This window comes from Ochotona princeps, chromosome 3 (genome assembly GCF_030435755.1).
Source record: "Ochotona princeps isolate mOchPri1 chromosome 3, mOchPri1.hap1, whole genome shotgun sequence".
NCBI lineage: Eukaryota > Metazoa > Chordata > Mammalia > Lagomorpha > Ochotonidae > Ochotona > Ochotona princeps.
In genome coordinates this window covers 30,667,466-30,694,459 of record NC_080834.1, presented here as the reverse complement: position 1 = coordinate 30,694,459, position 26,994 = coordinate 30,667,466, and the positions used below count along the sequence as shown (strand labels likewise).

Genomic DNA, 26,994 nt, shown 5'->3' with positions numbered 1-26,994 from the left:
GTAAATGGGAGAACACTGGGAGTTTCCGGTTGGCCCTCTTGGACCTCGTGGACTCTGGAACATTTGTTTTGTCTTTTGAAGTTTTATTTATTTGTTTGAAGGGCAGAGTGATAGATGGAGGGAGAAGTAGAGACAGAGACATTTCCTGTCTGCTGGTTCACTTTCTGGCTGGGACTGTGTCAGTTCAAGCCAGGAACCTGGAATTCAATCCGAGTTCATCCCGTGGGTGACAGGGACTCGGCTGGAGCCCTCTGTTGCTGCCTCCTGTGCACACCAGCAGGAAGCTGGGATCTGGAGCAGGGCCAGGCAGTGGACCCAGGGGCTTCCTTCCGTACGGGTGCCAGGGGGCCCACAGAATGGTGTAGCTGCTGAGCCAAATATTTGCCCTGGTTTGTTTCTCGTTGCATGACTTTCATGGCGTTGCTGGTGATACAGCATGATGTGTGGGCTGCTTAATTCTGCCTCCCTGTCATCTTCCAGCTCCATGACTATGCTCAAAGCACCCAGCCTTGTACCAGACACAAAATAAAGGCTCAACAAATGATGTTTGGGTTTATAAAGTCCAGCTTTAAGCTTGCAGCTTGTCTTTACAGCACCCTGGCATGATACACTTCTGAGTCATCTCCTATAAAATGCTTTATGTGAGAAACAATCTTCATGAAAGCTTTTTCCTTTCCCTCAGATTCTCATCCCCACTCTCAGCTGGCCTTCTTAACACCACATGTTTAGAGCTGGACGAACGGGTGAGCCAATGGGCATAGGAGGGAACCACGCTAGGGCATGGGCTTCCTGGGGCAGGGGTCAGTGGCCGCTCTCTTCCTGCCCTAGAGTTCATCAGGCTGTAGTTTGCGTGTTTCCAGGCAGTCTTCTGCTCTGGTCTCAAACGCTGTCAGGACTGCAGTCCAATCCTAGCCTCTCAGTCCCCAGGACCACTGAGATCAGCTTTCATAGTGCACACACTCAGTCACCGTATGTTAAGTAAGGCGTTTACTGCACTTCCTTGCCATTCACTTGTCACTCTGTGAATTCTGGTGGTTGAGTCTCTGATGCATGGTGTGAGGGAGTCAGATTAGGCAGAAAACGAGCCCCAGTTGGACAAAGTAACACTGTTTCCGGTCCCATGTGTTTGGGTCATTCACTGTCCTCACATCCTTGGGGGAGGAAACTCTTATAAACAAAATTATGAATGGTGCATCACATTTGGGGTAAATAATATCATTCCTTTTGGGGATCCAATGATCAGAAAATAGGCTTTACTCTGGGCCCGGCGGTGTGGCCTAGCGGCTAAAGTGCTCGCCTTGAACGCGACGGAATCCCATATGGGCGCCGGTTCTAATCCCGGCAGCTCCACTTCCCATCCAGCTCCCTGCTTGTGGCCTGGGAAAGCAGTCGAGGACGGCCCAAAGCTTTGGGACCCTGCACCCGCGTGGGAGACCCGGAAGAGGTTCCTGGTTCCCGGCTTTGGATTGGCATAGCACTGGCCGTTCCACTCACTTGGGGAGTGAATCATCGGACGGAAGATCTTCCTCTCTGTCTCTCCTCCTCTGTGTATATCTGACTTTGTAATAAAAATAAATAAATCCTTAAAAAGAAAATAGCCCATATGGGATCCAGGGGCTTTCAAGGCGATTACTTTAGCTGCTAGGCCACGCCGCCGGGCCCAGGCTTTATTCTAATAAGGGCATTCTGAACACTATGGCAGAATTAGTTCCTGGAGATTCTATTTTAATATTTTAAAACTTTTGTCTTATGAATTAAGAATATTGCAAAAATGGTGAAGCTAGGATCCCTTCAGCATTTATCTTAAAGAGAGATGTACCTGCAAATTGTTGGAGCGGGGGACTACGGGAGTCCTGATCCAGAGCCCGCACAAAACTCGAGGTTCCGTCCACATGGCTGATAATAGGGCCCGGAAATCGGGTCATAGGAAGAGGCTGAAAGAAGGTTCAGCAAGCAGGAAGGACAGCTGAAGGCTTCCCTGTAACCTGGGCAAGGAAAGAACCAAGCAGATTAGTGGAGAGGCCACTAGGCTTTCTGAGGCTTCCTGCTACATTCGCTTATTTCTCAAGAGAGGGGAGAGGGAAGCAGCCTCTGTGATACGCTAAACAGTCCGGGGCTCAGGGGGCTAGACAGAGCTAGAGGAACCTATGTTCTATTTTTTTCCTTCTGACTACGTATAGTTCATTGCAAAAAATTTGAAAAAAAAATCTGCAATTGTGGCACCAGGGGTAAATCTTACAAAGGTTAATTTTAATATATTTTCATGGCAATGTTGAACACCTGTAGAAAAGACACTTTCAAGTTTCTTTTATTGTTTAACAGATGTGAATGTTTTCCACATGTTGTGAAATGTTGATATAGGAGGTTCTTTCCATACATTGGTATGCTACATTTTTAAAAAGGTTTATCTATTTGAAAGGCAGAGTTACAGAGAGAGGGAGAGAAACTGGATGGAAAGTGGAGCAGTTGGTGGGCCCGGCATGGTAGTTTAGAGGTTAAAGTCCTCGCCTTTCACACACCTAGATCCCAAACGGGTGTGTTTGTGTTCTGGCAGCCCCGCTTCCCATCCAGCTCCCTGCTTATAGCCTGGGAAAGCAGTCGAGAACGGCCCAAAGCTTTGGGACCCTGTACCAGTGTGGGAGACCAGGGAGAGGCTTTGGATCAGCTCAGCTCTAGCCACCTGGGGAGTGAATCAGTGGATGGAAGATCTTCCTCTCTGTCTTTCTTCCTCTCTGTCTTTCCTCCTCTCTGTATATCTAACTTTCCAATAAAAATGAAACAAATCTCAAAAAAAGTGGAGCAGTTGGAACTCATATTAAAAATCTGATACAGGATACTGGTGTTGCAGTTGGTGACTTTGCCCACTGCAACACAACGCTGGTTTTCACATATTAAAGTGACATCCCTACCGGTGGACATTTCCTTTGTTTCCAAGGTTTCACTTAAGGGGTGTCCTTCTCTGGGATTCACATGGAGGACGGGCATTGGTCTGGGAAACACACTGGATGAACAGTTACAAGACATTTGCCCTGGCTCAGGTAAGGCAAACACCACTTCCTTCCAACATTTGGAGTTTTTTTTTTTTTTTTAAGATTTATTTATTTTTATTGGAAAGACAGATGTACAGAGAGGAGGGGAGACAGAGAGGAAGATCTTGCGTCCGATGATTCACTCCCCAAGTGGCCGCAATGGCCGGTGATGCACTGATCCGAAGCCGGGAACCAGGAACCTCTTCCAGGTCTCTCACACGGGTGCAGGATCCCAAGGCTTTGGGCCGTCCTCAACTGCCTTCCCAGGCCACAAGCAGGGAGCTGGGTGGGAAGTGGAGGGTTTTGTTTGGAAGAGGAGTTATACTTGGTCTTTGTGGTCTCGAATGGGTGGAACCTGCAGGGAAATTGACTCCATGATGTGTAAGACTGCTTTGCTGTAGCAAATGGCAAGCAAGGACGACCCGGGCAGCCTGGGGTGGTAGTGAGGTTCCCATTACCGAGGTTGCTCAGTTAAGCCCCCTCAAAATCACATCCACAAGTATAATGCATCTAAACACACTTGTAGCAGAAAGATTAGAGAGTTCTGAGAATACTACAGAAGTTATTTATTTAGCAATTTGTTTCTAGAAGGGGAAGAGGCATTGGGAAAGGTTTAAATCGTGCACAACTGCACCAAATCCCCTTCTTGACACCAGGGCCTGACACTGATACAATGATGTGCAGTTTACAAGGCCTCAGGAAAACGGGGAAACGGATTCAGTGTCTGTAGCAACCCCTGGGACTCCCATGACGGGCATCTGTGCTGGCTTCGGTTAGCCATGTCACACACTCCCACCAACTAGGTGGCCTAAACAACAGAAATAAACTATCCATAGTCCTGGAGGCTGGCCACCACAGCTCCAGGTGGGCAGCAGAGAGGGGCAGGCCTCCTTGCCACCTTCCAGCAGTCCTTCTGATGCTATCTTCATTGCGTCCTTCCTGTGTGTGTGTGTAACAGAGATCGGAGTTAGGCATCACCACAGAGACCCCCTTTCTATCAGTGTTGTCCAAGTAAGAACCCCCTATCAGATCATCTGCCATCTGGATGTGCTGCAAAAATCATGGCCCTCATATTGGTAACCATGCTTGGATCTGAACCCGATTTTTCACCTGCTTACTGGTGATCCGTCAGCTACTCAGGCCCTGTTTCCCACCCATGGGACAGAGACACAATGTTGCTGCGAGGTAGAGGTAGAGACCTTGTCTAAACTGTGGGATATGGTGGAGGCTGTTGCCGGATTACTGCTCAGGAGAATTTCCAGGAACTCTCAGTGCAGCCCGTAGGGAGGAGGGGTTCTGAATACAGCCAGCATTTACTCAACCTTGTCCGCACACAGTCTTCCTGCTCACAGGTGTTCATGTGTGTGGCGCCAGCCCTACTTTACTGACTAGTGTTTAGGGAAAGCCCATATATAAAACCACTTTAGAGCTTCCATCCCCGACAAGATGGCCCACTGATGAGCGCTGTGCAAGGCTGTCCCTCTGTGGGGAAAGTCTGCAACCTTCCAGACACCAACGCCAGCCTGGCCTCTGATCCTTGTCCATCAGCTTAGACGCTCTAGGTCCATCTGACTGCAGACAAGGACCTAGCTCCTGAGCTAACTGCCTGGTTACTCAGTATGCAAGCTGCCTCCATCAGTAGCAATTAAAAACCAAACCAAACCAAACCCGGACGTGCTGTTCCCGGGAGGGATTCCCAGACCCAGAGAAGGGAAGCCCATGGCTGGGAGAGGCTGGAGGGGGCGGGGCACGGGGGAGCAAGAGGGGGAGGGAGTTGGTCTTCCAGGTGAAGTTTGAGCTTGGGAAGCACCAGGTAACAACTTAAAAAAAAAAGTGAGTAGAGGCACTCTCCCATTTCGTCTTCCTCAGATACAAAGCTGAGTGTAATTCTCTTTAGTAGGACCAATTTGAAATCACCAGTAATTGCCCACGTTTGCCAGTGTCCCCCAGCTGCAAATCTACTTAAGCTTCAGCATGATTCCTCTCAGGCCTTTGCTAGTTTGAGCACCTGCCCTCGCATGTCAACGGTCTCATAACTGTAGGAGTCAACGATGGCTGGAAACGGACACGGGATGGAGACGAGTAACCACTGACTCTTTTTCCCACCTAGCCTCACTTGGAAGACTGTATCTGCGGCCACCTCAGCCAACAGTTTAAGAAGGATTTGACAAGGACACTCTCACGGTAAAATCAGGCGTAGACATAAAACTACAGCTCAGTGCCGTTCGGCGTGAAACTGCGCGTGTGTGCAGACGTGCCATTGCGTTAGGGCTGGTACAAGACACAATTTTCAGCCGATGGCATCGTATTCTAGGGTTTTTAAATGCCTGAACGGCTCCTCCAGAATGAAAATAAACGCGAGCTAGACTATTAACGAGGAGCTTTTGATGTAGACCAACTGGGCGAATCAGGAAACCGAAGAGGAGTCTGCAAAGACGAGGGAGACCGAGTCGCGGCCCCCGGCGTCCACCTACGGGGCACGGAGGCGGGCGGCCGCCCGGGCCCGGGGAGGGAGCCTGCACGGCCTAGCCAAGTTCTCATGGCGGCTCCGTCCATAAATCCGGGCCGCGGGTCCCACGTGGCAGGGCTCGGCCGGGGTGTCAGCCGCAGGGGCACCCCGGGATTCCTGATGGGGGGAACGCGCGCGGGCGGCCTCCCTCTTCCCCGCTTCCCTCACGCACACGGCGGCCCTTCTAAGAACCGTCCCCTCGCGCGGACGTGCGCGCTCCCCGGGAATGCGGGCGAGCGCCGCGAGAGCCCTGGGGACCCGTGCGCGCGGGGTGGGCTCCCCGGCACCCCCCGGCGCAGGCGGGGCTGCGGGCGCCCGACGCGGAAGCGCGGGAGGCCGCGCGCGCTCCCCGGGCCGCAGTCGGCGCGGGCGCGGGGCGGAGCTCGCGCGCGGGCCCGGCCGCCCCGCCGCCGCCTGGGCCCCCCTTCCCCGTCCCTCCCTTCCCTTCCTTCCCCTCCCGCCGTCCGGCCGTTGCCCCTCCCTCGCGCACCCCTCCCCCGGCGAATCACGCGCCCTCCGCGGACTCCGTAGCCGGCCCGAGCTCCGAATTTATCCTTCACGTGACCTGAGGGGGGTGGGGTGGTTGGCCGGGGACGGAGGAGGGAGAAGCCGAGGAGGGAGCGGAATCGGCCGTCTCCCGAGCAACAGGCCCCGCCCTCCGGCCTGGGACCGGGGGGAGCGGGGCGGGAGGAGGACGTCAGCACGTCAGCCGGGGTTTTGCGTTTTGATTGACAGTTGCTATAGCGACCGGGTCGGTCCGTCGCCATTTTGTTGGTTGGTTTTTTTTTAAACCCTTTCGCTTCCCGCCCGAATAATAATAAAAAGCCCCATTGGAGTGAGGCGGGGGTGGCGGCGGCAACCGCGGCGGGGGGATCCGGGGAGACTGCTGCCGACGCTGCTGCTGATCGCGGCCCAGGTCGGGCTCGGGGAGCGGACACCCCGAGCGGGGGGTGCGGGCGCCGCCGCCGCCGCTTGTGCTGCTGCTGTTCCTGCTGCTGCTGTGGGTGCCGCCGGCGGCCAGCGAGCGGGCGAGCGAGCGAGAGCGGGCGGGACCGGTGCGAGTGTGAGAGAGGGAGCGTGTGCGTGCGTGTGTGTGAGTGTGCGGGTGTCTGCGCGGGCGGCTCGGGCGCTCCTGGCGGAGAAGCCGCCGCCGCCGCCGCCGCTCGGGCCCCGGCGCTCCTCGCTGCGCAGGTTTGGAGCGCGCGCCATTTTGTGAGATTTTTTTGACAAAATCGTCCTCGGGAAGAAGCCGCCGCCGGGAGCGGCCGCCCCTCGGCGCCCGGCCTCGTCACCGCCCGCCGCCGCCGCCCTCCAGCGCCGGGCCGGGCCGGGCCGCGCGCGAGCGGCCCCCGCCGGCGGGACTCGGGGGTCCGGGGACTGCGGTATTTGCCGGGGAGGGCGGGCCTGTCGCCTCCCCGGCCCCCCGGGCGCCGCTGGAACCGCGAGCCGGAGCGAAGACTTGGAGCAGGCTGCGGCGCGCTCCGGAGCCGGGAACGCCGGGGGCGGAGAGAGAAGGCGGCCGGGGCGGCGCTGGCTGCGGAGGCCGCGCGGCGGGAGCCCCGAGGCTGAGACTCACCGGAGGGAGCGGCGCGAGCGCCCCGCCATCGTCCCGGTGAGTGTCCGGCCCGGCCACCCGCCGCGGCCACGGTCTGGGCCCCGGCCTCGGGCCCCGGGCCCCGCCCGGCCCGGCGCTCGGCTCCGCGGCGGCCTGCTGCTGCAGCCGGGCCCGCGCCGAGGCCGCCCGGGCGGAGGGAGGGACCTGCCATTTTAGGAGGAGGCGCCGCCGGCCTGGGGCCGGCCGCCGGGGGAGGGAGCCCGGAGGCCCCGGTCCCGGAGGAGAGGCGGGTGCGAACCGAGGGAAAGTTGCGGAGGGTGGGAGCGCGGGGGGCCGCGGCCTCTCGGGAGCCGGGGGCCTGGGGGCCGCAGACAGCGCCAGACCTTCTCTGGTCGCCCGGGCGAAGGGGAGGAGGTTGTCTTCCTCCTCCTCCTCCTCCTCTTCCTCCTCATCCTCTTCCCCCAGCTCCTCCCTCGTCCCTCCTCTCGGTCCCCACCAGTGTGGGAACCGCCGGGGTTCTTCGCAAGGACAATGCACGGGTTAAGCAAAATGGGGCTGGCTGCCGGCTGGGTGAGGGCGGCCAGGGCCGCGCTGGGCGCCGGCGAAGGTCGGGGGCCGGCTCTCTGGGCGGCGCTGTTTTTTTTGGGGGGGTTGGTGGTGGTGGGGGGCGGGGGTAGGGGTCTGCACTGGGGCCAGGGGATACGGTTGGCATAGAAGTTGGACAAGGAATGAGTGCGGGGGATCCCGGCCACTCGCGAGGGAGCGCGGTGACCTGCTTAGCAGCCGCGGAGACACGAATTAAAATTGATACCTGTGTATTGCAACAAAACTTCGCGAGTCTATTTATAGGCACCGACCCACTGGCTTAGCAGCCACCGAGGCTGCCGCCTGTCTGGCCCCTCCCTCAGGCTGAAATCGTTAAAAATGGCAAAATTAGTGAGTCAGTTGTTGCAGGGCCTAAAATGCCAGCCCCGTGATGGCCAGGAAAATGTACACCTTATTATATATTGTTTTCACACTCAAGGATGAGGACAGATGAATGGCTGAGGCTCAGTTCGGGGCCTTGTGTAGGGTAAATCCCATAGCCTGTCGGTAGGGACGGCTCACCCATTTCCCAGATGGGGCCACTGAGCCTGCGAGGGGCAGGGAGGCCAAGGTCACCTAGCGGGGTGCTGGGAGGTGGAGCGGCCTGTACCCTCAATCACCAGGTTACAACGCACTTTAAATATTGGCAGATGTTGGAACGATTTGAGTGTAATGACTCAGGATTCTTGTCTGCACACACACACACACAGTCTGCATACACACATATGGATTTTTGAACGTGGGATTAACTTCGTGGTTTGCAGGGGGGGGGCTCTTCATTGATTTTGTGAGCCCCTGCCCCCCCCCAAAAAAAAATCCAGCAGTCAATTTTTGAATGGAAGGAATGAATATTCTTTGGTGCTTCTTGTTCTTCACACTTAATTGTAATAATAGTTAAGTATTGATGAGTCATAAAGTTTGTGTAAAGTTCTTTCCAGTTTCTCCCTGACCCCCTTACTGTTTGGGTTTCTCCTGTAGTTGTGGGACGCATTTCTGATAGTGAGTATACCTAGTACTTTGATTTGCAGGTGTTGTAGTAATTCAGTGGGATTACCTTTAGCTTTTCTTTCCTGAAATTTCTTCATCTGCTTCAGGGGACTGTTATTTTCAGATAGATGATAAATGGGAAGCTAGACTAAAATTTGGCCCGCTAAGGCTTTAAACTCGACACTGCTTGGGAGAAATGATGGCAGAGAGGAAACTTTGGTTCTGGTGAAGACATGAAGGTGCATGGGGCCAGTGCCTGGGGTGCTCTGGTCCTTCCAGGGCCCCTGTCCTGGGCCAGCAGTGGTGGCTCTGTTCGCTATCCAGGGCCGTGTCGAAGCCAAGTTCTCGTGTAGGACTGGGTAGGGAAAGTTTGTTTGCTTCGGAGTGGGGTGTAAGTACATACCTTACTTCCTGTCCGAAGAAGGGTCCGCCCTGTGTGTGTGGAGGGGGGGAAGGCACACACGTGGTCCTATCACAGAAATGTTAGATCTGGAGAGAGGGGGCCAAGGAAGTCAATTTTTGGTAGGGGTTGAAGTGTAAATCATCTGGGGAGATCTCATTAGGAATTTGAGATTTGGTTGTGAGATCACTTCTGAAAAGTTTTCAAGGCGTTTTAGAAAATTAACAACCACACAGTTGTTGTATACTAGAAACTTGACCCCAGTTGTCTAGAGGCCCTAACTTTCAAGGTAAATTGTTCCTCTTTAGTTCAGTGTCTTGTATGGCACTGTAGCTAGTAAGTCAAGACCCTGGGCTAGAAAATTATTTCTTCTGTATAATGTTTTCAGTTATCTACTTAGTTTTATTTATGTAAAGTTATTATGTATTTTCTTTGTGGCTTAACTGTGTAGGCTTGGGGAGTAAGAAATGAAACATTGTGTTTAAATAACATTTCATTTGGGATATGTATCTGCAGAGTTGAAGATAACCCCTATCATGGACATTCCAGCAGTGGACTCTTGGTGTGGGTTTTGTCTTGTAACTACACACGGAAAGAAAATGCTCATTTGCATTTTCTTGAGACCACATTTTTTGAAAAAGGGCTATCTCAGACATTTAGTTTACTCTGATGTATTATGTCCACGCTTATGATTGGCAAATATCTTTGGGTAGAAGTAAGTAACTGTATTTTGGGTAGGAAAGTAGAGCTGACATTAAAAGTAAGGCTGATGGACGAGGAGTTGATTTGTGTTTTGCTGGGATTGGTGATGAGGGCTGTGCCGGCCTGGCTTTCCTCTCAGCCGAGATGTGCTCACTGGCCAGTTCTTTCTTTCCCCTAATCGCCATCCTCGGCCACACTCCATCCTGGAAGACCGAACCATCGAAACCTGTCAGAACCCAACAACTTCCAGAGTCTCGTCAGGAATGCGGCACTTACTCTGCAAAGTTTTATTCGTCTTATAATTCAGTAGTATTCTTGAGCAGTGATTTACGCTCTGAGCCAGCGGTCTTTATTTTTGTTGAGTGTTTTGGTAGTCCTGCTTGCACAAATAGTTGTCTTGTTGATTTGAAGTAAAGCTATGACTTGAAACTGTCGGACACCTGACACTCGATGCTGACCTAGTTGGCCCTGGGTGGGTGGCTGCCTTGGGAGCACCCTGGGGAGGCTGCTTATGTCTTCAGGAATGTCTCCCCAGGTATCTGCACCATTTGTAGGACAGCCACATTCTGGTAGCACATAGGCCAAATGTTGCACACTTTCCTGTTTAAAAAAAGTTGGGGGAGTTAAGATTTGTGTTTAATTACATGGGAAAAAAATCTCATTGAATTCTTTTCTTTTTTTTTTTTTTTAAGATTTATTCGTTTTATTACAGCCAGATATACACAGAGGAGGAGAGACAGAGAGGAAGATCTTCCATCCGATGATTCCCTCCCCAAGTGAGCCGCAACGGGCCGATGCGCGCCGATCCGAAGCCGGGAACCTGGAACCTCTTCTGGGTCTCCCACGTGGGTGCAGGGTCCCAATGCATTGGGCTGTCCTCAGCTGCTTTCCCAGGCCACAAGCAGGGAGCTGGATGGGAAGTGGAGCTGCCGGGATTAGAACCAGCGCCCATATGGGAACCTCGGCGCTTTCAAGGCGAGGACTTTAGCCACTAGGCCATGCCGCCGGGCCCCATTGAATTATTTTAAAAATACCTGAAATTTCTCCTCAGCTGCCTCCAAATAAAGGAATCTTTTTGTTTCCCCTGTGTCACTTCTGCATTGTTCAGCTAGAAGTGCAGTCTACCGTTGGGCGTGTGGAAGTGAAATGTAGACCTGTCTGGAAGGCCAAGGTTTGTGTTGGTAGAGGAGGATGGCAAGTCTGGTTTCCCACTCTGGCGGCCGCAGGAAATATTAGTTCCATGTTTTAGTATGTGAAAAAGAGTTCCTTGGGAATAGTATGTTGTGTAAACCAGCTAGCTGTGTGTTTATGGAAAGTTATGCTTTTGCTTTCAAATTCTATTTCCATAATGAGTTAAAAAAAGAGAGAATACCTTACATTGAGCATCTATAACATGATGTGGTGGCTCCTTGTAGAACTCTGCTAAATATAGAAGCATTTTGGATTCTTGTCAGTTAGTTCTACTTGGAGCTATGTGTCATCTCTTCAAGGGAGTGGTTTTTAAAAGTGTATTGTTAAAACTAAATTTTGGCAAAGTATATACATTTCCATTATATTTTTCTGTTTGAAGAACACATACTCAAAACTAATTACACAGTGGGTAACAGTTACATGTGTCTCAGTATTGCTGATGAGTTATTTTGAGTTTAATTTCCCCACAATTGAAACACTGTTTATTTTTTGGAGACCTCAGTGTTCATGAGATGAAACTGATTTTAGAATCATTTCTAAGTAATATCTTAGTTCATGAAGCAGTCTTAGAATTTTTCTAAATTTATGCAGTTTCCAATAAAAGTTGAGTTTTGTAAAAAAAAATTGTGCACTTAGAGGTTAAAGTTTTCATTGTGGCACCTGTCCTCAGCTGTGATGGCTGCCCAGTGTCTGCTGGCTATGTAGTTACAGGTGAGACCAGCATAGCAGGGTGGAAAGGCAATTGCTGGGAGATGGCGGGTGGAGGGGCCTGGGCAGGCTGCTCTGGACTCTCGGTAGGTTGGGCCACTCACTGTGTGCGTGTGTGTGTGTGTGTGTGAGATTCCTTCAGCATCTTTCTTGTAGTGGAGGTTGACAGTAGTTTCGATAGGTTATTGTAAAGATTGCAGTGATAAAAGAACATTCCTGGATGGCCTTCTTTTTCCGCTTTGCCTCCCCTCTTTGCATTGACGCTCCTGCTAAGATCTCAGCATAACGTAGAACTTCCTGAGAGAGGCCTGCCTTAGAACCCCCGTCCAGGAAGGTTCCTTGGCTGTGCACTCTTCTTTGCCAAGAAAGGTCCACTGCTTCCTCTAATTATACTTTTCCCTGCTCATGATTCATCACTGAGTGTCAGTCTGCTCTTGTTCACTAAGTTGTAAGGTTTGTTTGGACAGCCATGAGTCTTTGCTGGTCATGGCTGTGACTCAGTGTCTGGAACATACCCAGGTGTAGAAATTGAAGGTACTTCAGAAAGTTTGCTGAAAATGGAATTGTTTGTTTTGGTGTAGAAGGTTTTTGAAATTGGTGGACAATTCTTTGATAACACTCCCTTGCCATGAACTTTTGAAGACCCATATGTACATGTGGAGTTGTTGGACTGGGGAAGCTGTGTGTTGAATACTGAACGGTTCCTCTGATCTCCTCTCCTCTTCCCTCCCTTCCTCTTTCCTTCCTCCTTTCCTTCCCCTCCCCTATCCTTCCCTCTCCTCCCCTATCCTTCCCTCCCCTCCCCTCCCCTTCAAAAAAAATTATTTGAAAGGCAGAATTACAGAGAAATGGAGAGACAGAGAGATTATATTGGCTGATTCACTCCCAAAGTCCCCACAATGGTTAGAGCTGGGCCAGTCTAAAGCCAGGATCTTCTTTTTTTTTTTTTTTTTTTTTTTAAAGATTTATTCGTTTTATTACAGCCAGATATACACAGAGGAGGAGAGACAGAGAGGAAGATCTTCCGTCCGATGATTCACTCCCCAAGTGAGCCACAACGGGCCGGTGCGCGCCGATCCGATGCCGGGAACCAGGAACCTCTTCCAGGTCTCCCACGCGGTTGCAGGGTCCCAATGCATTGGGCCATCCTCTCCTGCTTTCCCAGGCCACAAGCGGGGAGCTGGATGGGAAGTGGAGCTGCCGGGATTAGAACCGGCGCCCATATGGGATCCCGGGGCTTTCAAGGCGAGGACTTTAGCAGCTAGGCCACGGCCGCCGGGCCCAAAAAGCCAGGATCTTCTGATCTCCCACGTGGGTGTTAGGGTCCAAGGACTTGGGCCATCTTCTGTTGCTTTCCCATGTGCATCAGCAGGGAGCTGGATCAGAAGTGGAGCAGCCAGGACCTGAAATGGTGCCTGTATGGGATGCCGGTGTCACAGGAGCAGCTTCAGCTGCTATGCTACATGCCAACCCTAGCAGGAGATTTTATTGTGACGAAGTAAGAACTCAAGAATTTTAGCTTCACTGAGTTGATCAGTAGTCAATGTCTAGTATTATTTCAACCTCTGTGTGTTAAGGATGCAGATTAGGTTGTGTCTAAATACAGGTGGCTTCATTGAGAAGTTTGTTTTCTACCATGAAGCAGTTGTTTGAGTAATCTACGTTTGTTGCTGCTTTGTGGCAGCTTTGTGATTTTGGGGGCTGTTTGTCTTGTTCCTTTCCTGTGCTTAAGGAGATGCTGTTTTCTTCCTGATACAAGGTGCTATCTAGTAAATCCACAGTTCAGGAACGGGATGTGGGGATGGCACACCCCTTTCCTTTGAGACAGATATAGTAATTGACATATGTGACTTCTGTTTCCATCCTGTTGGCTAGCACTTAATCATGTGGCTGTAGTTAGCTGCCAAGGAGGCTGGGATATATGGTCTTTGGAAGGGTAGCTCTTTCCATTGAAGAATGGGAGAATGATGAAAAATTGAATACTGCCCCTAACACTTTGAAATGTTTTGGAAGGTGCTTTCAGAAGCAGACTTTGAAACAACAGCTAATTGTATTAATGAATGTTTTATTTTCTGGAGTAGGGGTTAGACCTGGGCATTGTTCTGGGGTATATGGATGCTCGAGCTACTGGAATAAACTTGCAGGCCCAGGCATCTATGGATTGAAAAAGAGGAATTTGTAGCCTTCCTTTGTATTCTGGGGCACTTGGAAGATGGGGGCTTCTTGGACAGTCTCCTGGGAAACTTGTCTGGTGTACATTGAGTGCTGTTTGGAATCTACCTTGTTAGGAAGGACTCCAGGCCCTTAGTCCTTTTGCAGTGGAATCATGCTGAGGAACACTCAAGGAAATGGATACAAATAACTCCGAGACTAGTGCTTCAGAAGGGAGGGATAGTGACTGTGTAATGGGGACTGTCATATCCAGATGTGAGCATACAGTGCATCCCCATGAAACTGTTAAAAATATCTTGACAGGGCCCGGCGGCGTGGCCTAGCGGCTAAAGTCCTCGCCTTGAACGCCCCGGGATCCCATATGGGCGCCGGTTCTAATCCCGGCAGCTCCACTTCCCATCCAGCTCCCTGCTTGTGGCCTGGGAAAGCAGTCGAGGACGGCCCAATGCATTGGGACTCTGCACCCACGTGGGAGACCTGGAAGAGGTTCCTGGTTTCCGGCTTCGGATCGGCACAGCACCGGCCCGTTGCGGCTCACTTGGGGAGTGAATCATCGGACGGAAGATCTTCCTCTCTGTCTCTCCTCCTCTGTGTATATCTGGCTGTAATAAAATGAATAAATCTTTAAAAATATCTTGACAATAGGATGCTGTACGCTTTGCTGTTGTCCATGCCTGCAATGATGGACTTAAGACTATGAAGAACTATACTGTTGTAATAATATAGGGGAAATCAGTGAGGGGGGAGGGGATTGGGGAAGGGCAAAGGAAATCTTAGAACCTATGGGACTGTATCATAAGATAATAATAATGACAGAAGAAAAAAAAAGAAAAAATAAATAGTGAATGTGGTGGGGCCAGAATTGTGGCAGAGCTTGTTAAGGTTCTTGAGGTCACTGGTTGGATGGTCGGCTGTTCTGCTTCCAGTCCAGCTCTGTGACCACACGCCTGGGAACATCATAAGGGGAGCCAGAAGACGCTCCGGGCTCCTGTCTTCAGCCTGGCATAACCCCAGCTGTTGTGTCTGTTTGGGGAGTGAACCAACAGGTGAAGGAGGAGTGGTGCAGTGGCTTATGGCACTGCTCTCCGTGTCAGCATCTCATATTGGAGTTCCTGTTTGAGTGCTGAGTCCTGCTGGCTTCACTTCTGATGCACTTCCCTGCTAACTCACCTAGGAGAGTGGTGACTGATGGCCAAAGTACTCGGATCCCTACCACCGGTGTGGGTCACCCAGATGGGGTTCTGGGCTCCTGGTTTTCACTTGGTCCTTGTAGGTGAGATGGTTTTACTATTTATTTTTTAAAAGAATTATTTAGTCTTACTGGAAAGTCAGATTTACAGAGAGAAGGAGAGACAGATCTTCCGTCCACTGGTTCACTGTCAAAGTGGCCGCAGTGGCCATAGCTGAGCTGATCTGGAGCCAGGAGCCAGGAGTTAGGAGCTTCTTCCGGGTCTCCCACGGAGGCACAGGGTCCCAAGGCTTTGGGCTTTCCTTGACTACTTTCCCAGGCCACAAGCAGGGATCCGGAAGGGAAGTAGGGCCACTGGAGCAAGAATTGGCATCCATATGGGATGCTGGCGCATGGAAGGTGAAGATTTAGTTACTAGGCTACTGTGCTGGGCCTGAGATGGTTTTAAGTAAGGTCAAGTCACTGTCAGTATTCTAGGGGCAGTATATATACAGCACACTGGTAATTGGATAGGTAGGTACTTTATTTGGCGTAATTAGAAGCAACAAAATGTCCTATCCCAAAATTGTTGCTTTCCTTTTCTTCTGATTGGTCACACTTTTCATTGTTGGAATTTGTTCCATGAAATGAAGGTATGATCTGGACTCCCTAGTTTAGAATGAAAACATTTCTGGAGGAATGCTATTTGCTTGTTACTAGCTTAACACCTAATCAACTGGTTGTCACTTTAAACGTTGGAGACAGGCACTTTTGATAAGAACTTTTTGGAAAACGTGTGTTGGGGCAATATTCTGCCTGTGTCTTTTGCTTAGAGATGTCAGCTTGTGATTGAGTCGTGGGCAGGTTCACTGGGGGCTTCTTAATGACAGGGATTTGGCTGCTCTGTTTCCTGGTGGCTCCCTGCCCCTGCGCATGCTGGCTGCCAGTGGCACTGTGGGTCATTCTGCCTCTGTCCCACTGGGCCTGATTTACCAGTGGGCTAGAGAGACTGACTCTTGTCTTAGTGTTAGTTCTGTTTTCCTTTTTTTAATCATTTGGCTTGACCTTGTTAGAGCAGCGTTAAAACATACAATGTGTAATTTTGCTCAACTTGGAAATTCCCGTTTTAGAGATGGAGTGTGTATACTCGGAGTTGAAAGAGAAGCCCACTTGTAAGGACTGGCGGCAGAGCCTCTTCCAGGTCCAGACAGGATGTTTCTGTGGCTTTTCTTACCAGAGTCTCTACATATTCATGCAGTGTACACATGTGGATGTAGCTGTATGTTATAAGGATTGTGTTACAAACATGCATGTTGTTGTCATACTTAAGTGGGTTGACAGTGAAGATGTGTGTATTTACACAGTATCTATGCAGTTAACATAGACTCATACTAAATTGTTTCACAACTTTAGCCTTCTGCTTGATCTTAGAACTATTCATTTATTAACTAGTAGGCCTTCCTTATTTTCTGGTTTCTTCCAGAGGGTGAGGAGAAAAGGAGAGGGAGGGACGGAGGGTGGGAAGGAGAGAGAGAAAGAGAAGTCCAAAGATTGCTTGCAAATTAGGGCATCACTTGTTAAACTGATGCAACACTGGGAGAGGGGACAGCCTGCAGGGCGGAGGAGGTGGGGCTGGGTCTGGGCCTGAGGGAGTGGAGAGTGCCTGACCTGGGGACTGGAGGAGGTGAAGGGTGGCTTTGGACGTTGCAGTGCTCCGGGCCTGCAGGTCAAGAGTGTGCGCTTGGCCAGGGCTGTGGGTTGTCCTGGGGAACTGGAGTGATGAGTCTGAAATAGCATGGGGAATTTGAACTTGGGGTGATTGAAGGCCCTTCAGTAGGGAAATGATTATGCATCTGTGAGTACTTGGGGGAGAGTTTGGAGAGCAGGAACATTGTAGGTATTGTGAGTGCGAGTGAATCGTTGGAAGTGGTAGAAAGTACAGGATAGAGTGGGAAGCCCTTAAGAACTCTTCACTCTATCTTAATTTTTCTACAGAACAAAGTGACCTCTTCTGGACTTGAACAGAAGTGTGGTCAAGGTTTTGGTGATAGAAGGGAGGAGGATTAAACTTTGGTGTGTGTTGGCATGTGTTTCCTACTGAGGAATGTAAAAGCACTAACAAGGGAAGTGTGCTTTGGGCCTCTGCGTAGGAGCAGCAGCGGGAAGGAGGAGGAGGTGACAGATGGGGTGGCGAGAGTGCTTCAAGCTCTGAGCCTGCATGTAAGCAGCGTGGGGTAGGCTAAGGGCCACATGTTAGTCTTGTGAGAAATCTCAGAGAAACTGATGACCTCAGAAGCCAGGGTGCGGGTTCAGAGTTGGGCCAAACCTGCACAGAGCCAGGGCATCGTTGCTAGGACAAAGGCTGCCTCTGTCTTCAGCATCATGTAAATCATGTTTTTTAAGGGAATCTTTAATTGTCTTAGAAGAGTCAGTGTAGAATGAACACGTTGGATTTTCAATAAAGGGTACATACAGTATAAATAAAGTTGAATGATTTTTGATTTTTAAAGTTCAAAGTTTTTAGGTCTTTAGAATTCTTGTGAAAGTGGATTTTGAGTTAAAAATTATTGGGATAAAAGTAGCACTTAAGTCCTCATGGCAAACACTCTGCTGAAAAATTTGCTCACATTGATCATTTTGCCTTGAAAAGAACTGTCACAGTGGTCATTTTTACTTTACCTTTGCATCAAATACAGTCATTGTTAAGAGTCGTTACTTCAGTGGTATTAAAGGTTGTCTTGTAAAAGTTTTTTCAGAACAGTTGAAGATTTTACACCCTATTTTTGTTTTTTGCATTTCCGTGTGAATCTTTGGGATAGTTTAAAAGACCAGTGAATCTGGGTTAGTTTACTCAGGAGTAAGTAGGCCTGAAGGCTCACAGTTGGCAGAGTACCGGAAGACAGCAAGCAGGCTTAGATCCACGGGAGGCAGTCGGAGGCAGTCGGTGGGAAGATCTAGAGGGAAGGGGATGGAGCGAGGAGAATCTGTTGAACGGGTAGAAGTGGAAGGGATTGGAAAAAGATGTGGGGACTTCAGAACGTTTATGCAAAGTGAAATTTAAGTTCATTTTTGCGGCAAACACTTTGTAGACTCATGCATAGTGTTTTAAAGAGTTGATTTGCTTATATTTAATATTTTAAGGCAGAGAGATATTTGTCAATTGATTTATTTCCTAAATGTTCACAGCCTCCAGGGTTGGGCCAGGCTGAAGTCAGGAGCCGGAAACACATTTTGGGTCTCCTGTGGGTGGCAAGGACCAAGGTACTTGCTGCTGCCCAAGGTGGGCATTGGCAGACATCTGCATGAGAAACTGCTGAAGCTGGAACCCAGTAACCCCAGTATGAGAGGTAGGCATCCTACATGGTGGGCTCGCTGGTGGCGCTTTAGCAGCTTGTTTGTGTTTGAACGGAGTGGCACAAAGAGCGTTTGCCTCTTCTATTCATCTTTGTCTGCTGGCTCACTTCCCAAATGACTGCAGTGTCGGGGGCTGGGTCAGGCTGAAGTGGGGGGGGGGCTTGTTACTCCACCCAAGTCTGCCACATGGGTGCCAGTGCGCTAAGTGCTTGGGCCACCTTCTGCTGTCTTCGCAGGTGCATTAATGGGAAGCTGGAGGGGAAGTGGAGCAGTTGATAGGAAATCCAGTATCAGAAGCAGAGGCTTAAACTGTTGACCCACAACAGTGTTACCTTCTCACCCTGCCAGGAACTTTCTGAAGACCCTTTGGAGAGATGACCAACAAATTTCTTTATGAACAAGAGATTCTTAATAACTTTCTGTGACTTTTAAAGACCACTTAGTTGTAGGATGCCTGGGCCTGCCTGGGTCATGTGACTGCCGGTTACTGCTGGCTCCATGTCTTTGATCTCATTTAGTTAATCTTCCTTTGCTCTTTTTTTTTTCAGTAAAGATACCATCTTGTCATTTCTTAGTTTTTAAAAATCTCATGTCTCCTCATGTTCGTAATACTTACCAATGTGATTTTTAAGACATTCTTATTTGACTAATGCCTTCCAGGGCAGGGACAGTGGTGTTCTGTTCCTTCAGTAATTTTAAGGTTTGTCAGGGTGCTTTTTCATTTAGTAAGCACTAAACAAACACTTGCTGGATGAATTAGTTAATTAAATATTTTGATCTTTACAATCAAGTTGGTCTCAAATGCCAAAGAACTATAGCAGGGCATGCTGCATTTTGTGTGTGAGATGACTGGGGAAGTGAAAACCTTGAGGAAAAAAGAACAGAACTGGTGATGCTTTTTTTTTTTTTAAGATTTATTTATTTTTATTTGGAAACCAGATACACAGAGGAGGAGAGACAGAGGAAGATCTTCCATATGTTGATTCACTGCCCGAGCCGCCGCAGCGGCCAGAGCTGCGCTGTTCTGGAGTCAGGAGCCAGGAGCCTCTTCCAGGTCTTCCATGCGGGTACAAGGTCCCGAGGCTTTGGCCCGTCCTGGACTGTTTTCCCAGGCCACAAGCAGGGAGCTGGATGGGAAGCGGAGCCACTGGGATACGAACTGGTGTCCATGTGGGATCCTGGTGTATGTAAGGCGAGGAGTTTAGTTGCTAGGCAACTGTGCCAGGCCCGGTGATGCTTTTTGAAGATAGAATTGGGGCACTGTATGAGGTTAGGAGAAATATGATTTCTTTCTGAACTAAATGGAGAAATACATGTGAGCACCAATTGAAATGTAGGGAGTGAGACCCTGGGAATGTGCAGTGGGGAGATTGTCCCTTCTGTTAAACGGGTCTGTGATTTCAGAAGTCTGCTGAAATCAGCCGAATCCTTTTTGGTAATGAGGAGCAGTCTGCCTGGATGCTTTTCACTCCTGGCCAACAGTAAATGCATTCAGCAGTTACTGCTGGAATGCAGACCAGCATGTGTCGGAGTTCCTGAGTATACATTTGAAAGGTGACAGGCTGTTTTGGCTCATATCTGCTTTAGGTTTATGGGATGAATCAAGAATGGCTGGAAGAAAGTTTATTGTGTGGACAGGTTTTAAAAGAACGAGTCTAGTAGGTAGTTACTGAAGCTGTTGATCTTGTCAGGTGAGTAAACCTTTTAAAAACTTGCAGCAGATGTATTTCCATGTAAGCTTTCTCAGTGGCTGGTTTCTGTATAAATATTTGCCGAAGTAAATGTTTATAGTTTATTAGAAGTACTGTGGTGGGCCCTTGGGACACAGTAGCGCAAGACCAGAGTGTGCTGGAGAAGGCCTGGAGGACACGTGTGGGGCTGAGGGGTTTGTCCCCACGTCCCTCCTGAGTGTGGTTTTGGTGGCAGAGTTTTATACCACTTGATTGTGACAGCACCTGTGGGGGTAACGTTTGTGATACAAAGGCAGAACAGTGACCTGGATCTTGAGGCTTTGGGTGCAATTTTTAAAAAGAGATGTTCGTAAGAATTTCAGTTTTGCCTCTTAAAATATAAGCTACTATTTATTATTCTTCACAGTATCTGATATTAGCAGTTATTGATGCGTTAACTGCCATGGTTCAGCCACTGTGCATTGTCTGTCTTAGTTGCCTTACAAGGTGGCTGAGTATTTCTGTTGTGAACATTAGAAAAGTGAGAAGCAGGGAGACTGGCTTGCTTTAGGTCAGTCATGGTGTGGCACATGTGCTGCCTCCAGAAAACAAAAGCCTGAAAATAAAGGTTTAGAGAGAAAGAGCGATGTGGACATTTTATAATGTACTAGTTGAAGAAACAGATAAAAGTTAAGAGCATGCTAGGATCGACGCCCTGTGCTAGTGGTTCATTAGTCTTTTTGGACAACCAACAAGAACATCTAACTGCTTTCTCAGGTGGGGTACTTTGACTGGTCCCTGCCCTCATGGGAGATGGGGCCGCCCTCCTATCCGTGCTTCGTGCCCTGCACAAGCAGATGCTTCCTGGAACTCGTGGGCTGTGGGCTAGGGAGGCAGGTGGCTGTAAGGAGGCTGGGCTCGGTTGTATCTGTGTAGGCTGAGGGACTGACTGAACCATGTTTGTCTTCACTGGACCGGATGGCGGTTTGGATTTTGGATGTTCTTGGCTGTATAGCTTTTCTACCCGGCCCACTGTGGTTTTAGAGTTGCCTAACGTACTTCAATAACTTGGTTTTGACTTAAACAACACCAGGGCTACATTTTGTTTCCAGCAAAGAACTTTTATTTAGATAGTGCTAATTAGGATGATAGACAGTTTTAAGGGACTCTCTTAAGTCAGCTTTGCCTGCATCTAGGTTGGAATTTATTAATCAGAAGAGTTAACAGTATATACTAAGTGAAATATTTGCAAAGCATCTTGTTTAATGATTGAATTAATTAGCTGTATTTGATGTCTGGTAGATTAATTTGATCTAGTCGTTGGGGAAAACAGGGATACAACAGTGAAAAGATGGCAAGAGTCTGCCATCACAGAACTTAAATAGAGCAGCATTCTATTGTAAGGTGGACAATACAGAAGCAAATGACATTATTTTAAAAAATGACATGTAAAAATAGTGTGGTAGATAATGGAATTTGTGTAAAAATGTATCTTTAGAAATGGTGGCTTTGTTTTTTAAGATTTATTTTACTTATTTGAAAGGCAGAATCATAGAGAGAGGTGAAGACAGAGCAATCTTCCATCCACTGTTCCAGTCCCCAGGTGACTACAGTTGTGGAACTGGACTGGTCCAAAGCCAGGAGCCAGGAGATTCTGCTGGGTTTTCCATGTGGGTGCAGGTTCCAGCAACATTCTCTGGTGCACTAGCAGGCAGCTGGATGAGAAGTGGAGATGCTGGGCTTGAACCAGTGCCCATATGGGATGTTGGCATTGCAGGTTATGCCACAGCGCCTGCCCCAGGAGCTACATCTTATGAAACATTCAGTTTGTATTTCTGTGCCAAAAATCATGACTTCTGCTTTCACTGTGAGTTGGTAATATTCTGAATATGTCCTCCTGTCATAAGCATCTGCAAGACTGGACAGAGCACACGGAACACCTGTTCTCAGATACTGAATAAGTTAGCACAGTGCTGTGCTCCCTGTCATGTGGAAAACATCGAGGTGATCCTGTCATGGCCCAGCTTCTGTTACAAGGCGGTTGTCAGACTTGATTGCAGGGAGAAGGGCCCTCTTGCCTTGCCTGAGATGTGAAAACAGATTGGAGTTGGGGGTGGACCAAGAGACTGTAATGTGCAGAGAAATCCTCAGACCACTTTAGAGCTAGAATAGAAAGATCTTATTAAATGCAATATTCCTTGAGACCCTGGAAAGGTTCAACTAGCCTTAAAGTGAAGACGACTCTAGGTCTGTCTGAAAACCGGATGCTTTGAAAGGAGTTTGTGAGAGTGTGGTAGGTGGTCACCATTGCAGTGTCCAGCACTCTGTAAAGAGGGCACCACACTCCGCAATGTAATGTATTCAGCATCCAAAGTACATAAAGAACAGGGCAGTGTGACACAATTAGGGGGTCAGTTGTTTGAAACCAATCTAGAACAGACACAGATAGTAGAATTAACAGACAAGATTTTTAGAGCAGTTACTGTAGTTGTATGTTTTAAGAAGGAGACATGAAAGGTAGAAAAAAGATGTAGATCAGACTTTGCAGTGGTGAAAACTATCTGAAAAAAAGAAAAACTCCACTGGCTGGCATTAGTGGTAGATTACATTTTATAAAAGGAAAGATTAGTGAACTTGAAGATATTGAAAGCTAAATAGAAACAAAAATGATAGAGCTGATGGAATTAGACAAGATTATTGAAATGGGTGCTGTAAAATGTGGGGTCCATTTAGGGTTAATTTTGTTGACATTTTGGTAGTATAGTTTTGTGTGGGAGTTATTGTAACTGCAGCATGAAATTGGCTTGAGGTCTAAAGTAGTTGTACTGGAGCCAACACAACAATGCAGTGTGATGGCGGAATTCACTGGCTTCAGGCACAGTTATTTGGTGTTTTTTTTTTTTTAAGATTTATTTTATTTTTATTACAAAGTCAGATATACTGAGAGGAGGAAAGAGAGAGAGGAAGTGGAGCTGCCAGGATTAGAACCAGCGGCCATATGGGATCAAGGCGAGGACCTTAGCCACTAGGCCACGCTGCCGAGCCCAGGCACAGTTATTTGTTATTGTCGTTTCTGCAGTTGGGATGTCTGGGCTCGGTGTAACTGGGTCCTGTGCTGGAGGAGTTTAGCAGGCTGTGGAGCTGTTGCCCAGGCCTGTGGTCTGATCTGAGAACTGGCCTCAGGAGCCCGTCCTCTGGGCCCTGGTTGCCGGCACCTGCACTTGGCTCCTTGTCCTTGAGCTCTTTAGGGGATCTTGGCCCACCTGAAACGTTAGTGGCACTGTGGGCCATGCATCCTGTTGAGAAGCTGTGCTCTGGAGTGATCACCTGCCTTTCAACTCCTGGCTGTTTCTTTGATTTCCTGCTCTGTTTCTAAATCGGATGCTTACTGTGTACCTGACACTGGTTGCAGATGTCAAGAACCTAACTCAAGCTGGCATCAGATAAAGGGATTTAGTGCAGAGTTGGAAGTCTAGGGGTGAGATGAGCTTGAGGCCTCATTCATTGATGGGTGGCTGGATAGTGGCCTCAGGGTCTCAGGTTAGTCACGGCAGGCCCTGTCCTCCGATGAACAATGGGGGCTCTGTTCCTGTTTGAAGTTGTCAAGAAGAGCAAGAGTAGAGTAGTTTTCTTAGAGCTAGGTCAGAACGAAAGCTTGGCCTGCACCGCTTTGCTGACTTAACTCATGAGTTCAGTGCCAGTGTCTGAAGCACCGGAGGGGAATGGGATTGCATTTGGACCCGTTCCATCTACCCTTGGGACTGGCCCGCCTCCCTGGAGCACGTGCCCTCGGAGGAGTAACTGCGCAGGTGGGGCTGCTGGCACAGCCCAGGCCGACCATCAGGGCTCAGAGGAAACTCCGATTCTACTTTAGAATTTGAATTGTAAGACATTACTGATTTTTTCTGGTAAGGTAGATGAATGTTTATCTTTAAGCTACCTTTGTCATATTTTTCTTATTCTGTTCATGATAGTTACACTTCCGCGGGGGGCTGACTCAATATCAAGCCCTTAACCATTACTGTATAAATTTTGCTCACTTGCCAAATTTCATATTATAACTATTTGTTCCGGTGGCTTTTCCTAGAATTATCAGTTGTCTTGTGTTTCTGCTGGTATCGCTCTCTGGATGGTTGTGACTGAACTTACCCCTGTGGCCTCTCAGTGGAGACTTCCTTGTCCCCAGCTGTCCTGAGCCCTTACTGCAGTCCCCTCAGACTGCTTGTTTGAAGTTCTGCCTCGCTAAGTCCATTCCTTTCACATCTCTTCTAACAGGTGTGGGTCTGTTACTGGCTTTCTGGCTTTTGTCTTTTGTGTTTTTGTTTTTCTTGTTGCTGGAGCACATCTTTATTTCCTGAGAGGTGTGGGTCTTTGGCCTAGTGGTTAAACTGTTGATTGGGGTGCCTGTGTCACTTTAGGAGTGTAAGGGGTCTGTGCAGCGTGGGGTCTTACGTACAGGGGGCCTCTGCCCTCTGGTGTGTGTTCTGGCCCCAGCGCTAGCGGCCTACCCCATCAGCTCTTGCAGGTTTCAGAGACTAAGCCAATGACTAAGATGCTCTCTCTTCTCTTTCTTGGCCTTGCTTTATCTGTCTCTTAAAAAAGCAAGACAGTCCTGAGGTGTAGGATGCATGGGAGGTTAGTTTTTTGAGAAATTATCTAAAAATATCTCTAATGTGCTTTCCTCATTTGTGACTGAAAGTTCTGACTTGGTACAATACTTCAGTAGGTATTGCTTCCTGATCTTGATTCATACAGCAGATAGAATTTGTATTTTAATTTCTCAAAACTATTGAAAAGTTTTGAGAATATAATGAACTCCTTTGTGCCCTTAACCTAACTGCAACATTTATGAACTCATAACCCCTTTAAAATAAATAAAATAAAAAAAATAAAATAAAATAATTTCTGTCTTCTTTCCCTTTGAGTTAAAACAAATTATTTTATTTTTCTTGGAAAGGCAGATTTTATAAAGAGAAGGAGAGACAGATTCGTTGATTGGCTCTTCAGATGCCCCAGTGGCTGGAGCTGAGCTGATCTGAAGTGAGGATCCAGGAGTCATTTCTGGGTCTCCCATGCGGGTGCAGGGTCCCAAGGCTTTGGCCCATCCTATGCTGCTTTCCCAGGCCATAAGCAGGGAGCTGGATGGGAAGTGGAGTGGCCAGTATACCAGTTGGCACACATATGTAACCCTGATGCTTGTAAGGTGAAGGATTAGTGAGTTGAGCCAGTGTGTTGACCCCTCTATTTGAATTCTTAAAAGTAAACCCAACCATATGACTTCTGATATTTTTTTAAAAAAGTATTTATTTAAGATTTTATTTATTTATTTTTTATTGAAAAGTCAGATATAGAGAGGAGAGGCAGAGAGGAAGATCTTCCGACCACTGATTCACTCCCCAAGTGGCTGTACAGCCAGAGCTCAGCCCATCTGAAGCCAGGAGCCTGGAGCCTGGAGCCTGGAGCCTGGAGCCTGGAGCCTCTCCCTGGTTTCCCACACAGGTGCAGGGTCCCAATGTTTTGCGCTGTCCTCGACTGCTTTCCCAGGCCACAAGCAGGGAGCTGGATGGAAAGTGGGGCTGCTGGGATTAGAAATGGCGCCCATATAGGACCCCTGCACATGCAAGGTGAGGACTTTAGCCACTGTGCAACCATGTCGGGCCTTAAAGATTTTATTTATTTTTATTGGAAAGTCAGATTTACATAGTGAAGGAAGAGACAGAGAAAGATCTTCTATCTGCTGGCTCAGTTCCCAATTACCTGTAACAGTGGAGCTGAGCCTGTTTGAAGCCAGGAGCCAGGAACCTCTTCCAGGTCTTCGTGCGGATGCAGGGTCCCAAGGTTTGGGCTGTCTTCAACTGACTTCTCAGGCCACAAGCAGGGAGCTGGAAGGGAAGTGGAGCAGCTGGAATATGTATGGCATCCAATTAGGATTCTGGGCGTGCAAGGTGGGAATTTAGACACTAGCCTACATTTTAATGTGTATCTTACAAGATATAGTATAACTTCAATGTTGTTTCTTATGCTTGGGAAGGCAGTTGAGGGTGGACCGAGGCCTTGGGACCCTGAATGCACATAGGAGACCCAGAAGAAGTTCCTGACTCCTGGCTTCGGTTCTGCTCAGCTCTGGCCTTTGAGGCCAATTGGGAGTGAATCTGCGGATGGAGATCTTCCTCTCTGCCTCTCCTCCTGACTGTGTATCTGACTTTCCAATAAAAATAAATATTTTTTAAAAATTGTTGTAATTATAGTTGAAAGGCAGAGAGAGAAGATAAGCCAGCGCATCGCTGTCCACTATGCACATTCTCGCGCTGGCCAGGGCAGAGCAGGCTGAGGTGGAAACAGGTGCTTGGTCTCTGTGCCTGCCAGTGTGATGAGCCCAGCTCCTTGAACTGTCACCTGCAGCTGCTTGGAGAAGAGCCAGGGTTTGAACCCGGCTGTGTAATTTGGGACTCGGGTCCCAAGTGTTTGCCCCTAGTGTCTGTCTGTCTGCGATGTTGGCAGCTTCTTGAAATATCTGGGCTGTCTAAGGTGGCTTGTAGTTGAGAGGAAGATATTTCAAAACCAGTGGAAAACCTGTGTGAAGGTGATGCTTTTCAGTAGGAATAAAGCTGGAGTTTTATTGCAGAGCTGTTGGTGTCTGAGGGAGATTACAACTCTTGTCCCGGGGCGGAGGGACTGCACCTGTTGGTGAGCTCCACAGCACGAGTGGGGAGGGGCGTGGGAAAGGTAAAGATTCTTACTTGCGTTTTCAGTTGTACCTGCTTCAGACCTGCTTACATTTGTGCTAAGTGTTACTCTAAGCGCAGAGTCGCTAAATCCACCTTTCCGCATAGAATGTATCTCCCGTATGTATCTGAGGGAAGGTTAGTTGCCAATCAGAATGGGATTTTGGGCTGCGATTTGGGATCATGTTACCTTAACTTGTTTTTTTTTTTTAATTGAAACTGAGGAAACTTGTAGGTAT

The 26,994-nt window shown here is 48.8% G+C and overlaps 1 protein-coding gene across 7 annotated transcripts in view; it reads left to right on the top strand.

The window, feature by feature from the left end:
• The first annotated feature begins 6,148 nt into the window (after nucleotides 1-6,148).
• DYRK1A (dual specificity tyrosine phosphorylation regulated kinase 1A) overlaps nucleotides 6,149-26,994 on the top strand; it is a 133,931-nt gene continuing 113,085 nt past the window's right edge. For 2 of the 7 annotated variants that reach the window (XM_058661635.1, XM_058661629.1), the window contains exon 1: nucleotides 6,468-7,150. The gene's annotated coding sequence lies outside the window, so the exon portion shown is untranslated. The other 5 variants (XM_058661631.1, XM_058661636.1, XM_058661634.1 and 2 more) reach the window with 5 other exon arrangements.